The sequence below is a fragment of the Arachis ipaensis genome, chromosome B2, assembly GCF_059453495.1.
Source record: "Arachis ipaensis isolate K30076 ecotype BB chromosome B2, ASM5945349v1, whole genome shotgun sequence".
Classification (NCBI taxonomy): Eukaryota; Viridiplantae; Streptophyta; class Magnoliopsida; order Fabales; family Fabaceae; genus Arachis; species Arachis ipaensis.
Window position 1 is genome coordinate 88958981 of NC_142437.1, and position 15901 is coordinate 88974881.

The 15901-nt window shown below is 39.3% G+C and overlaps 1 non-coding gene across 1 annotated transcript; it reads left to right on the forward strand.

Annotated features, from left to right (window-relative positions):
* The first annotated feature begins 15111 nt into the window (after positions 1 to 15111).
* LOC148574767 (small nucleolar RNA R71) lies at positions 15112 to 15219 on the forward strand. The gene has a single exon (XR_015905539.1). It is a non-coding gene; the product is annotated as a small nucleolar RNA R71 (small nucleolar RNA).
* The last annotated feature ends 682 nt before the right edge of the window (positions 15220 to 15901 follow it).

Here is a 15901-nt window from a genome sequence, read left to right on the forward strand (position 1 = left end):
AGTGTTTTCAGAGATTATAGGGTAGGAATGGCTTAAAGGATGGAAAGGAAGCATGCAAAAGTAGAAGGAATACAAGAAACTAAAGGAGCTGCTAAAGCTGTCCAGCCTGACCTTCTGGTACTAAATCGACCATAATTTGAGCTACAGAGGTCCAAATGATGCAGTTCTAATTGCGTTGGAAAGCTAACATCCGGAGCTTCGAAATGATATATAATTTGCTATAGTTTTCTTGCGAATAGATGATGCAGACGCGTGCATCACGCGGACGCATCGCAGTGACAAAAAACCAGCGTGGCAGATTTTGCAACCAGCAAATTCTGGGCTGTTTCTGGCCCAGTTCTCGTCCCAGAAAACACAGATTAGAGGCTATAAAGTGAGGGAATACATCCATTCATTATGGAACAACTGAAACAACAAGAGACAACATTTATAATTCATAATTTTAGATTTAGATGTAGCTTTTAGAGAGAGAGGCTCTCTCCTCTCTCTTAGGATTTAGGATTAGGATTAGGATTTAGGATTTCTATTATGATTAGGCTACTTCTCTTCATTCCAGGTTCAATGTTCCTTTAATTTATTTTCTACTTTTATTTATTCTATTACTTTAATTGTTATTTATCTTTTCAATTTGGCTTATGAACTTCATGTTAGAGTTGATTTCTTTATTTAATATAATTTGAGGTATTTCAGATTTAAGATTTCTTTCTTTTATTTATGTTACTGCTGCTTCCCATCTGAAGGCATTTTTATTCGAGTAGATTTTCTCCCTTTTTGCTTTGGTTAAGTAATTGGTAACACTTGAGTTATCAGACTCAGCAGTTGATTGAAAATTGGGAATTGCTGATTGATTTGGATCGCTCTAAATCTAGTCTTTCCACAGGAGTTGACTAAGACTTGAGGATCAAATTGATTGGTCCACTTGACTTTCCTTCATTTAGTAAGGGTTAACTAAGTGGTAGCAATAACAATTCTCATCACACCTGATAAGGATAACTAGGATAAAATTTTCAGTACTTATACCTTGCCAAGAGTTTTCTTTATAATTATTAATTTATTTTTGCCATTTAAATTACTCATTCTCTATTTCAAAAACCCAAAAATATACAATTTCATAACCAATAATAAATCATACTTCCCTGCAATTCCTTAAGAGATGACTCGACGTTTGAATACTTCGGTTATTTATTTTTATTGGGTTTGCTTTAGTGACAACCAAAACTTTTGTACAAAAGGATTCTCTGTTGGTTTAGAAACTATACTAGCAACGAGAGTTTATTGTGAAATTCTTTACCATCAAAAATCCGTTCGTCAAAATGGCGCCATTGCCGAGAAATTGCAAACGTGTGCCTTATTATTGGTTATTGTAAATATTTGCTTTTTGCTTGTTTATTTATTTTTATTTTTGTTTTTATTTTTGATTTTTCGTAAATTAAGAGGTTATTGGTTTTTATTTAGTTATTAAAATTTTCGAAAATAATGTTCCTTGTTCTTTCTTGATTTTCAAGTTGTTCTTCGTGTTCATCTTGACCTTCAAGTTGTTTTTGGTTGTTTTCTTCGTTTTGATCTAAAAATTTTAAGTTTGGTGCCATTTTATTGTTTTTCTCTTTCCTCATTAAATTCAAAAATATCTTTTCTCTTTATTTTAATTGATTTTTTCGAAAATTACAAAAAAAAAATCAGATTTTTATTTTAAAATTTTTATCTTATCTTATCTTAGTTTTAAATTTCAAAATTCAAATCTTTTTCAAAAATCATATCTTTTTCAAAATCTTATCTTATCTTATTTCAAAATTTAAATTTAAAATTTTAAAAATAATCTTTTCAAAATTTAAACCTTTTTCAAATCTTTATCTTATATTGCTGTAAGTGTTTCTAGTTTTAGGAGTTTATTTTTATTAATTTTTTTATTAGTTTTTGTTTTTATTTTCTTTTGCTACTATGAATTCTCACACCTCTGGTTTCAAGTTTGGTTCTAATATTGTTGGAAGGAATGGAAGCTATAACAGGAACATACATCAAGGTCGGAACAATCAAAGTTGGAAGGAGCCACGAGAATCTGATCAACCCTTTCGGCAACAACACCTTCCAAGATACCATGGACAACGACCATCCTACAATACATGCCCAGACATTGGATATGGTAGACCCCTTCGTGACAACCAACATCCACCAAATTGCTATGGTCAGGAGCCATTCTGAGGTGCATACCAAGATGATAGATATGGTGGACCCCCTTGTAGTTACCAACAAGCCCTATCATATGCTTATGAACCACCTCCCCACACCTATGAACCACCTCCCCAACACACCTTTGAACCACCATACTCACAAGCCCCTTTATACCATTCACCTCCATATAACCCTAACCCACATCCACCACACCAACCACCACACCAACCACCACATGAACCACACCCAGAACCACCACCTCAATATTCACCATCTCCATATCCTTATCAAGATGAACCACCTACGTATTATGAGCCCTTTCTCCAAACAAATGAACCCTCCTATCCACCCCAACCTCCACTGGATACCAACACACTCATCTCTAACATCATTGGTCTCACCTCTACACTCCAAAATCTTATATCCCGCATGAACTAATCCTCTACCTCCAATATTCAACCCTCAAGCTCTAGTACACTTCTTTTTCAACCATATAATGATCTTTCCATTCCATCACCACCCTTCATGGAAGAGCACCCACATCCATCAATCCAAGAGCAAGACGATCCCAATTATGCTATTGATATGGAACAAGAAAGAAGGAATCATCTTCGCGTATCCATACTTCATAAGAAGCTAGAGGAGGCCCTACAGATGAAGGTAGTGGAGACCCTTGAAGTCGAAGGAGTGGTTGAAGAATTAGTGAAGGAAGACATCAAAGAGGAGTCTGATTTTGTCTTAGAGCAAGAGGAGGCCCAAAATGTGGAGATAGGAGAGACCCTTGAAGATGAAGGAATAGTCGAAAGGAGTTGTCATGGAAAGAAAATCATCAAGGATGAGTACGATTTTATACAAAAACAACTGGACAAAGCAGTAATTACTAAAGAGGAGGAAGTGGTTGAAGACTTAGGAGATGCTGAACCTCCATGGGAAAGTCAAGTTATAGAGCCTCTTTCAAAGACATTTGAAATTGATGTTGAGGAGGGTGTACAACCTCTAAGGCATAGCCTGGTTGAAGACTTTGAAGAGGTTGATCAAGAGATGGACTCAATCATTGATGAATTCTTATCTACAATTGAATTCTCTCCCATTGGACTTGACATGAAGATTACAGAAGAAGAAGCACAACCTCTCATGCCCTTGGAAAGCAATGAAGAGGAAATTGAATTGGAAGAAAGCTACCAAGGGGAAGAGGTTAAAATTGAAGAAGCTTACAAGGAGGTGGAGGAATTCAAAGAAGAGCACAAGGGAGTGGAGCTTGCAAGATCATTAGAAACACCTCCCCCAAAGCCATTACCATCCAATACAACATTCAAGTGGGTAAAATTCTTATCCTTGACCTTTACTTTCCCACTTGAATATGGTTTACTTGAAACAGATGGTCAGCTTAGAGCTCTTTGTGGCCTTAAGAGTAAGAGGGAGATGGTTAGTGGTTGGCAACACAATCCTAGGTTCGTTGTGGTTGGGAGCTCAAAGTTTAAATGCAAGGGTTGGTGTAAAGCTCAACTGAATGGGTCAAGGAAGATGTTTGGATGCCTTAGTGAGAATTCGGATTGCTTACCACCCGGATGGAATCATCATGTTCCACTTGAAGACGGGTGCAGAAACAAGATTTGGGATCCAGGAATATATGAGGATCAAATTTAGGACCTCAAAGCTTGTGAAGAACTCCATCAAAGCTTGAGAAATTTACTTGGTATTGATAGAGCTTATTGGAAGTCCAAGCATTGGTGGAAGTTTCAAGACTAGTTCAAGCACAAGCCACCATGAGAAGGAGCTCACCAAATGTCCAACTTAAGGACTTTAACTAAAAGTGTTAGGTGGGAGACAACCCACCATGGTATGATCGTTCAGTTTCAGTCTTAGTTTTATTTTATTTTATTCTATTTTTATTTTTGTTAATGACTCTTCTCATAATCTTCTTATAATTTCTGCATATAGTCTGCATTCAGCATTGCATTTTTCATCCTGCATATATAAAAAAAAATATGCACGCGACGCGTAAGCATCGCTGACGCGACCGCGTCATAGTTGCGTTGGGAAGAAAATAGAATTGAACAGAAAGTCACGCGAAAGCGTGGCTGGAGGCGTGCTTTAGGCACAAATACGCCCACGCGACCGCGTCAATGCTGCGTCCGTGTCATTCTAAAAAAGAGCCTCCCATGCGACCACATCACCCACGCGACCGCGTCACCCACGCGAACGCGTGGCCCTGCAAAATCGACGTAAAGAGGTGTATGGCAGAGAGTTATGATGGAGCTGAGCTAGAATGGTGCTAGAAGCACAAGCCCTATCACGCGAACGCGTGCCCCACGTGTCCGCGTCGTTTTTAAAAATATGGCCATTCACGCGATCGCGTCACCCACACGAACGCATCACCCAGATTTTTGGCAAAATGCATTTAATACAGAGAGTTGCGTGAACGCGGGGCTGCACTCGCGCCAATAGCACAAATCAGACCACGCGACCACGTGACCCACGTGTCCACGTCACCTGATAAATATCACACACCACGCGACCGCGTCAGCCACGCGTCCGCGTCGCCTGCGTCGCACAAGTTATCCAGATCAGCGCCAATTATCTTATCTTTTCTTTTCTAATCCTAATTTTTTCTATCTTTTCTTTTTTCTTCTTTCTTTCTTACTTCATCTCTTTAACTTCTCATCCTTCTTCACTTCCATTCTATTTTACTTAATCTATTTGTATACTTTCATTCATTGCATTTTAATTTTGTGCATATTTTTATTTTCTTTTCTAAATTTATTTTTTTTTCCATTGGTGTTAAATTTCCTTATTCAACTGTTGCATCTTTTCTGGTATTATTTTGGTCCTTCATGAATTATTTTATTCTGATTGGGTATTATTATTCATAACTCATAAGTCAATGCTACTCCTTCATGATACTTATATTATCTTGCATTGACATGAACTTACACTATCTTGCATTGCCCATACTCTCTCCTCCATTGTTGCAACTTTTGCACCAATGGTATGCCATGTGCTTCTATTATTTTCTCACTTGCATGTTGTAGCTACCATATAATTGAGACCCTCATTATTTGGCATTAACCCACCCAGACTCTATTTATTTTCTTATCTTTATTTCTGGGTTACTTTTCTTCTTTTCCTCTTCTTTCAGGATGGCCACCAAAGAAGGGAAAGGGAAAGCTTCTATATGGGGCGACAAACAAGTCCATCTGCACAATCCTTGGAGAAAAACATCAGTTGCAGCAGCTCGTCCACTTGCACATCTCAGCATGCACCGAGGACGGTGCAATCTATAAGTGTGGGGAGGTCGATACCGATCTCCATGGGTTATTTATTTCCTTCTCAACACGAATGTTTTATTTTCTTTGTTCATTGTTGCATTTGCATTTTGATTGCATATTTGTTTGATTTTGTGCATATTTTACCACCACTTGGTTAAAGTAATATTTTCTTTTTCAAGAAACTTTTTATAACATTTCACTAATTTGATTAAAAATTTTTGATAAACTTGTTTGAAGGAATATTATACTGGAACATGGTTTAGAGCTCGAACACACAAAACCAGTGAGATTTTGAGCCTATTTGATTGGTTGCATTTTACCAACCAATATTTTATTTTTGGTGTGTGTTTTTCTCTCTAAAATTGTGATCTTTGTCTTGCTTAATTCTATATTTCCATGGTTTGATGGATGCATGCACTTATATGATTAAGGCCTTTGTTTCACTGAGCTTACATACCCATATGGCCTTAACCTTTCATTATCCTTTGCAAACCAATTTGAGCCTATTTTACCCCTTTTGTTCTTTATTTTAGCACATAATTAACTCTAAGCGAAAAGAAATAATGTCCTTAATTTGAATCCTTGGTTAGCTTAGACTAGTAAGAGTGCTCATGAATTAAGTGTGGGGAAATTGGGTTTGCCAATATTTGGTTTGAGAATTGGGTGTTGTGCATTCTTGAGAAAATATGAACAAAAATATTAAACAACATGTTTATGCATTCAATACTTTAATCATATGCATTGAAAAAAAAAATTAAGAAAAGAAAAATAGAAAAAGAAAAAAAAAGAGAGATAAAGAAAAGAAAAAGAGCAAATAATAAAAGGGCGCAAAATGCCCCAAAGTAAATGTTGGTAGCAATGCATATGTACTATACTTGAAATTAGAATGCATAGATATGTGGAAAACATGGTTAATGGATAGTTAGGTTTTGTATTTTGATTACATGGATTGTATTAAGTTAGGTGGGAAAAGTTTAAGTTAATTAAGGATTCATATTTTAGTCCACTTGGCCAAATACAATCCTACCTTGACCCTAACCCCATTACAACCCTTAAAAGACCTCTTGATATGTGTATCTGTGCATTAAATTTTTGTTGATTGTTAGAAGAAAAGCAAGCCTTAGAAAGCAAGGTTAGTAGAGAATTGAGAGAGTCAAACCGTAAACACTTGAGTGATTAGAGTGTATACACTTCCGGTGAGGGTTCGATTCTCTATTATTTGTTCCCGACTTTTATGAGCTATTTTCTTCTGTAAGTTCACTTGTACTTTATTTTGTGATTCGAATTAGTGAAATCCAGTTCATATTCGTTCTTAAAAGATTTATTTACTTTTAACCAAGTAGGTAAAAGCATTTTGCATATAGCTGCATTCATACAGATAGGTTGCATTTCATACATTCTACCATTCCTCTTCACTCTTATAGTTTCTCTTGAGCTTAGCATGAGGACATGCTAATGTTTAAGTGTGGGGAGGTTGATAAACCACTATTTTATGGTTTATCTTATGCTTAATTGAGTGGTTTATATCAATTCTTTACTCACTTATTCATGTAGTCGCATGTTTTACGTTTTCCTTCCTGATTTGGTGCTATGATTGAAAATATGCTTCTTTAGCCTTATATTTACTAATATTAATCCTCTCTTATTACCATTCGATGCCTTGATATGTGAGTTAACTATTTTTAGAGATTATAGAGTAGGAATGGCTTAAAGGATGGAAAGGAAGAATGCAAAAGTGGAAGGAATACAAGAAACTGAAGGAGCTGCTAATGCTGTCCAGCCTGACCTCCTGGTACTAAATCGACCATAACTTGAGCTACAGAGATCCAAATGATGCGGTTCTAGTTGCGTTGGAAAGATAACATCCGGAGTTTCGAAATGATATATAATTTGCTATAGTTGCTCTGAGGATAGACAACGCGGATGCGTGCATCACGCGGATGCGTCGCAGTGACAAAAAACCAGCGTGGCAGATTTCACAACCAGAGAATTCTGGGCTGTTTCTGGCCCAGTTCTCGGTCCAAAAAACACAGATTAGAGGCTATAAAGTGGGGAAATACATCCATTCATCATGGAACAACTGAAACAATAAGAGACAACATTCATAATTCATAATTTTAGGTTTAGATGTAGCTTTTAGAGAGAGAGGCTCTCTCCTCTCTCTTAGGATTTAGGATTAGGATTAAGATTTAGGATTTCTATTATGATTAGGCTACTTCTCTTTATTCCAGGTTCAATGTTCCTTTAATTTATTTTCTACTTTTATTTATTCTATTACTTTAATTGTTATTTATCTTTTCAATTTGGCTTATGAACTTCATGTTAGAGTTGATTTTTTATTTAATATAATTTGAGGTATTTCAGATTTAAGATTTCTTTATTTTATTTATGTTACTGCTGCTTCCCATCTGAAGGCATTTTTATTCGAGTATATTTTCTCCCTTTTTGCTTTGGTTAAGTAATTGGTAACACTTGAGTCAGACTCAGCAGTTGATTGAAAATTGGGAATTGCTGATTGATTTGGATCGCTCTAAAGCTAGTCTTTCCACAGGAGTTGACTAGGACTTGAGGATCAAATTGATTGGTCCACTTGACTTTCCTTTATTTAGTAAGGGTTAACTAAGTAGGAGCAATAATAATTCTCATCACACCTGATAAGGATAACTAGGATAGAATTTCCAGTTCTTATACCTTGCCAAGAGTTTTCTTTATAATTATTAATTTATTTTTCTTGCCATTTAAATTACTCGTTCTCTATTTCAAAAACCCAAAAATATACAATTTCATAACCAATAATAAATCATACTTCCCTGCAATTCCTTGAGAGACGACCCGAGGTTTGAATACTTCGGTTATTTATTTTTATCGGGTTTGCTTTAGTGACAACCAAAACTTTTGTACGAAAGGATTCTCTGTTGGTTTAGAAACTATACTAGCAACAAGAGTTTATTATGAAATTCTTTACCATCAAAAATTCGTTCGTCAGACACCAACAGCCGAGGTATCGAAGTCGGGAGCTAGCAGCATCCCTTGAGCCTTGAGGGCCTCCTCAGTCATCAAGATAGCGCTCTTCCCTTGCTTCACGGTCTCTTTATACTTCCTTTTCAATTCAGCCGCCTTGTTTTTGGCTGCGGTTGCCGATGCAAGGGCCTCATCGCGCTCTTTCTCCACTTCTTTCACCCGGCCTTAAGCGGCGTTGAGCTGACCCTCCAGAGTCAACTCCCGCTTGGTAAGCCGCGCCACGGCAACATCGGAAGTCTTAACCTTCTCCTCTGCACTAGCTAACTACTCCCGAAGTGACTGGACTTCGGCCTTGTACTTGTTATTAGCTTGAACGGAGGACTCGAGCTTGTTCTCCAATGAATGCGTCCCCGCCAGGGCGAATTCCGCCTTCCTCGCTATGGCGGCTCCCCGGAGTAGGGTACGGTACATCCACCTGGCCTGTGAAGGGAGATCTCCACCATGGAAGAAGTCCTCGGTGCCCGGGAGCAGTTGGGAATCAATAAAGCTCCCAGCATCAAAGTTCTTCATCATCACGATAAGAACTCCCTCGGGGCTAGAAGACGGCTTCCTCTTCATCGGGTTGTCAACGATCATCACATCTGGGTTCTCAACCTCAATCTCTGGCTGGGGATCCGGGCCACCCTAGTCCCGATCACCTCACCTTGGGTGGGCAGGGATTGAGCTCCGGCCTCGAGGGCGTTATGGGGAGGCACCTCCTGGTTCTCGGTAGCCGGTTCGTCGTCGCTATCACTAACGAGAAAGGTATTGAACAAAGCATCAAGAATAACCTGGTCGGCAGCCATCGACACTACAAGAGTAGATAGAACCCGTTAGTTGGTAAGACGGATAATAAAACGACAAAAACAACAGACAAACAAGCGATCAAGTGACCACCCACCAATATAACCTCTAGCCATGTCTTGATCCCCCATGAGAAGATGGGGGTTTACATTTTTCCTACCAAAAACGGCCAACAAGACGTCGGCAACCTTCTTGTTCTCGGCAGACAATCATTTATATGTCATTTTGGTGAAGGCATTGGACCCCACATCAAAGCTCCAATAGGTAGGGATACGACTGGTGCGCAGAAATTGTGATTACACTTTAATTATGTAAAATTCATCGCTCTTTCTTTCCCTGGTAATGGCGCCAAAAACATGATGCCAATACCATGGTTCACAACTTCGCACAACTAACCAGCAAGTGCACTGGGTCGTCCAAGTAATACCTTACGTGAGTAAGGGTCAAATCCCACGGAGATTGTTGGTATGAAGCAAGCTATGGTCACCTTGTAAATCTCAGTCAGGCAGATATAAAATAGTAATGGGGTTTTCGAAATTAATTAATAAAATAGGGATAGAAATACTTATGTAATTCATTGGTTAGAATTTCAGATAAGCGTGTAGAGATGCTTTCGTTCCTCTGAACCTCTGCTTTCCTGCTATCTTTATCCAGTCAATCTTACTCCTTTCCATGGCTGGCTTTATGTAATGCATCACCATTGTCAATGGCTACTTTCGGTCTTCTCTCGGGAAAATGATCCAAATGCCCTGTCACGGCACGGCTAATCGTCTGAAGGCATCACCCTTGTCAATGGTTGCATCCTATCCTCTCAGTGAAAATGGTCAACGCACCCTGTCACGGTACGGCTATTCATCTGTCGGTTCTCAATCATGCTGGAATAGGATTTACTATACTTTTGCGTCTGTCACTACGCCCAGCAATCGCAAGTTTGAAGCTCGTCACAGTCATTCAATCATTGAATCCTACTCGGAATACCACAGACAAGGTTTAGACCTTCCGGATTCTCTTGAATGCCGCCATCATTCTAGCTTACACCACGAAGATTCCGATTAAGAGATCTAAGAGATACTCATTCAATCTAATATAGAACGGAAGTGGTTGTCAGGCACGCGTTCATAGGGAATGATGATGATTGTCACGTTCATCACATTCAGGTTGAAGTGCGAATGAATATCTTAGAAGCAAAATAAGATGAATTGAATAGAAAACAGTAGTACTTTGCATTAATCTTTGAGAAGCAGCAGAGCTCCACACCTTAATCTATGGAGTGTAGAAACTCTACCGTTGAAAATACATAAGTGATAATAGAGTTCATTGGTCTCGGCCCCAGAGGGGAACCGGAGTAACCAAGACTGTGAATACAATGATGAAAAGTTCTATTTATAATAAACTAGTCACTAGGGTTTACAGGAGTAAGTAATTGATGCATAAATCCACTTCCGGGGCCCACTTGGTATGTGCTTGGGCTGAGCTTGAGTGTTACACGTGTAGAGGTTATTCCTGGAGTTGAACACAATTTTGGTGCCAGTTTGGGCGTTGAACTCCACTTTGCAACTTGTTTCTGGCGCTGGACGCCAGAATTGGGCAGAGAGCTGGCGTTGAACGCAAGTTTGCGTCGTTTAAACTTGGGCAAAGTATGGACTATTATACATTGCTGGAAATCCCTGGATGTCTACTTTCCAACGCAATTGGAAGCGTGCCATTTCGAGTTTTGTAGCTCCAGAAAATCCACTTTGAGTGCAGGGAGGTCAGAATCCAACAGCATCAGCAGTCCTTCTTCAACCTCTGAATCTGATTTTTGCTCAAGTCCCTTAGTTTCAGCCAGAAAATACCTGAAATCACAGAAAAATACACAAACTCATAGTAAAGTCCAGAAATGTGAATTTAACATAAAAACTAATGAAAACATCCCTAAAAGTAACTAGATCCTACTAAAAACATACTAAAAACAATGTCAAAAAGCGTATAAATTATCCGCTCATCACAACACCAAACTTAAATTGTTGCTTGTCCCCAAGCAACTGAAAATCAAATAGGATAAAAAGAAGAGAATATACTATAAATTCCAAACTATCAATGAAACATAGCTCCAATTAAATGAGCGGGACTTATAGCTTTTTGCCTCTTGAATAGTTTTGGCATCTCACTCTATCCATTGAGGTTCAGAATGATTGGCATCTATAGGAACTCAGAGTTCAGATAGTGTTATTGATTCTCCTAGTTCAGTATGATGATTCTTGAACACAGCTATTTTATGAGTCTTGGCCGTGGCCCTAAGCACTTTGTTTTCCAGTATTACCACCGGATACATAAATGCCACAGACACATAATTGGGTGAACCTTTTCAGATTGTGACTCAGCTTTGCTAAAGTCCCCAATTAGAGGTGTCCAGGGTTCTTAAGCACACTCTTTTTTGCTTTGGACCTTGACTTTAACCGCTCAGTCTCAAGTTTTCACTTGACGCCTACACGCCACAAGCACATGGTTAGGGACAGCTTGGTCTAGCTGCTTAGACCAGGATTTTATTCCTTTAGGCCCTCCTATCCACTGATGCTCAAAGCCTTGGGATCTTTTTTAATTGCCCTTGCCTTTTGGTTTTAAGGGTTATTGGCTTTTTGCTCTTGCCTCTTGGTTTTAAGAGCTTTGGCTTTTTCTGCTTGCTTTTTCTTTTTCTTTCTTTCTATATTTTTTTTCGCCTATTTTTTTTTTCTGCAAGCTTTATTCTTTGCTGCTTTTTCTTGCTTCAAGAATCATTTTTATGATTTTTCAGATTATCAAATAACATGTCTCCTAGTCATCATTCTTTCAAGAGCCAACATATTTAACATTCTTAAACAACAACTTCAAAAGACATATGCACTGTTCAAGCATACATTCAGAAAACAAGAAGCATTGTCACCACATCAATATAATTAAGCTAAGTTCAAGGATAAATTCAAAACTCATGTACTTCTTGTTCTTTTGAATTAAAATATTTTTCATTTAAGAGAGGTGATGGATTCATAGGACATTCATAACTTTAAGACATAGTTACTAACTACTAATGATCATGTAATGAAGACACAAACATAGATAGGCACATAACATAGAAAACGAAAAAACAGAAGAAATAAGAACAAAGAATGAATCCACCTTAGTGATGGTGGCGTTTCCTTCTTAAGGAACCAATGATGTCCTTGAGCTCTTCTATGTCTCTTCCTTGTCTTTGTTGCTCCTCCCTCATTGCTTTTTGATCTTCTCTAATTTCATAAAGGATGATGGAGTGCTCTTGATGTTCCACCCTTAGTTGCTTCCAATAATTATGTGGAAGGAAATGTATCCCCTGAGGTATCTCAGGGATCTCTTGATTTGCAGTCAAATGTTCTACCACTGAGCTATAGACCCTTGATGGAAGCTTTTGTCTTCCCTTTCCTCTTTCTAGAGGTTTCTCTGGCCTTAGGTGCCATCAATGGTTATGGAAAAACAAAAACAGCTATGCTTTTACCACACCAAACTTAGAATGTTGCTCGCCCTCGAGCAAAAGAAGAAAGAATAGAAGAAGAAGAAGATATGGAGGAGATGGAGGAATGTGTTTCGGCCAAGAAGGGTATAGAGGGGTGTGTTGTGTGAGTATGAGGAAGAATGGAGGGCTTTATATAGAGAAGGGAGGGATGGAGGTGATAGGTGAAGGGTTTTGGGGAAGAGTGTTTATTGGAAAGAGAGGATGATTGAGAAGAGAGAAGAGAGTGAGTGGAGGTAGGTGGGGATTCTGTGGGGTCCACAGATCCTGAGATGATCCTGCGGGGTCCACAGATCCTGAGGTGTTCAAGGATTTACACCCTTGCACCAAATTTGGCATGCAAAATGCCCTTGCACGCAACTCTGGGCGTTCAGCGCCAGGTTGGTGCCCATTTTGGGCATTCAACGCCCATTTGTTGGCCATTTCTGGCGTTGAACGCCAGAACCATGCCTGTTCTGGGCGTTCAGCGCCCAGAAGCTGCCCATTTTGGGCGTTCAGCGCCAGAACCATGCTTTGTTCTGGCGCTGAACGCCAGACAGATGCTCCTCCAGGGTGTGATTTTTCTTCTGCTGTTTTTTTTTTTATTTCGTTTTTAATTTTTTTTGTTTATTTTGTGACTCCACATGATCGTGAACCTAAGAAAACATGAAAAATAATAGAAATAGAATTAGATAAATAAACATTGGGTTGCCTCCCAACAAGCGCTTCTTTAATGTCAATAGCTTGACAGTGGGCTCTCATGGAGCCTCACAGATGTTCAGAGCTTTGTTGAGACTCCCCAACACCAAACTTAGAGTTTGACTGTGGGGGCTCTGGTTGACTCTGTAGTGAGAGAAGCTTTTCATGCTTCCTCTCCATGGTTGCAGAGAGAGATCCTTGAGTTGTAAACACAAGGTTGTCCTTATTTAATTGAAGGATCAATTCTCCTCTGTCCACATCAATCACAGCTCTTGCTGTGGCCAGGAAAGGTCTTCCTAGGATGATGGATTCATCCTCTTCCTTTCCATTATCCAGGACTATGAAATCAGCAGGGATGTAAAGGCCTTCAACCTTTACTAACACGTCCTCTACTTGTCCATAAGCCTGTTTTCTTGAATTATCTGCCATCTCTAATGAGATTTTAGCAGCTTGCACCCCATAGATTCCCAGTTTCTCTATTACAGAGAGGGGCATGAGGTTTATCCCTGAACCAAGGTCACACAGAGCCTTGAAGATCATGGTGCCTATAGTACAAGGTATTATGAACTTTCCAGGATCCTGTCTCTTCTGAGGCAATGTCAGTTGATCCAGATCACTTAGTTCATTGGTGAACAAGGGAGGTTCATCTTCCCAAGTTTCAATACCAAATAATTTGGTATTCAGCTTCATGATTGCACCAAGAAACTTGGCAGTTTGCTCTTCAGTAACATCCTCATTCTCTTCAGAAGAGGAATACTCATCAGAGCTCATGAATGGCATAAGGAGGTTCAATGGAATCTCTATGGTCTCTAGATGAGCCTCAGAGTCCTTTGGTTCCTCAGAGGGAAGCTCCTTATTGATCACTGGACGTCCCAGGAGGTCTTCCTCCTTGGGATTCACGTCCTCTCCTTCCCTTACAGGTTCGGCCATGGTGCTTATGTCAATGGCCTTGCACTCTCCTTTTGGATTTTCTTCTGTATTGCTTGGGAGAGTACTAGGAGGGATTTCAGTGATCCTTTTACTCAGCTGGCCCACTTGTGCTTCCAAATTTCTAATGGAGGACCTTGTTTCATTCATGAAACTTACAGTGGCCTTGGATAGATCAGAGACTAAATTTGCTAAGCTAGATGGATTCTGCTCAGAATTCTCTGTCTGTTGCTGAGTGGATGATGGAAAAGGCTTGCTATTGCTAAACCTGTTTCTTCCACCATTATTAAAGCCTTGTTGAGGCTTTTGATCCTTCCATGAGAAATTTGGATGATTTCTCCATGATGGATTATAGGTGTTTCCATAAGGTTCACCCATGTAATTTACCTCTGCTATTGTAGGGTTTTCAGGATCATAAGCTTCTTCTTCAGAAGATGCCTCTTGAGTACTGTTGGATGCAGCTTACATTCCATTCAGACTCTGGGAAATCATATTGACTTGCTGAGTCAATATTTTATTCTGAGCCAATATGGCATTCAGAGTATCAATTTCAAGAACTCCCTTCTTCATAGGCGTCCCATTACTCACAGGATTCCTCTCAGAAGTGTACATAAACTGGTTATTAGCAACCATGTCAATGAGTTCTTGAGCTTCTGCAGGCGTTTTCTTTAGGTGAATGGATCCACCTGCAGAAGTATCCAATGACATCTTAGATAACTCAGACAGACCATCATAGAAGATATCCAGGATGGTCCATTCTGAAAGCATGTCAGTAGGACACTTTTTGGTCAGTCCTTTGTATCTCTCCCAAACTTCATAGAGGGATTCACCTTCTTTCTGTCTGAAGGTTTGAACATCCACTCTAAGCTTGCTCAGCTTTTGAGGAGGAAAGAACTTGGCTAAGAAAGCCGTGACCAGCTTATCCCAAGAGTTCAGGCTATCTCTGGGTTGAGAGTCCAACCACACTCTAGCTCTGTCTCTTACAGCAAAAGGGAAAAGCATTAGCCTGTAGACTTCAGGATCTACTCCATTAGTCTTAACAGTATCACATATCTGCAAGAATTCAGTTAAGAACTGAAAAGGATCTTCAGATGGAAGTCCATGAAACTTACAGTTCTGCTGCATCAGAGAAACTAGCTGAGGTTTCAGCTCAAAGTTGTTTGCTCCAATGGCAGGAATGGAGATGCTTCTTCCATGTAAATTGGAATTAGGTGCAGTAAAGTCACCAAGCATCCTCCTTGCATTATTATTATTTTCGGCTGCCATCTCCTCTTCCTGTTCGAAAATTTCTGAAAGGTTATCTCTGGATTGTTGTAATTTAGCTTCTCTTAGTTTTCTCTTCAGAGTCCTTTCAGGTTCTGGATCTGCTTCAACAAGAATATTCTTGTCCTTGCTCCTGCTCATATGACAAAGAAGAGGGCACAGAAAAAATAATAATAATAATAATAGGGATCCTTTATACCACAGTATAGAGGTCCCTGTGTGAGTGGAAGAAAGGAATGGGACAAAGAATGTAATGTAAGGAAAGAAACACAAGGGTGAGGAGAGCAGA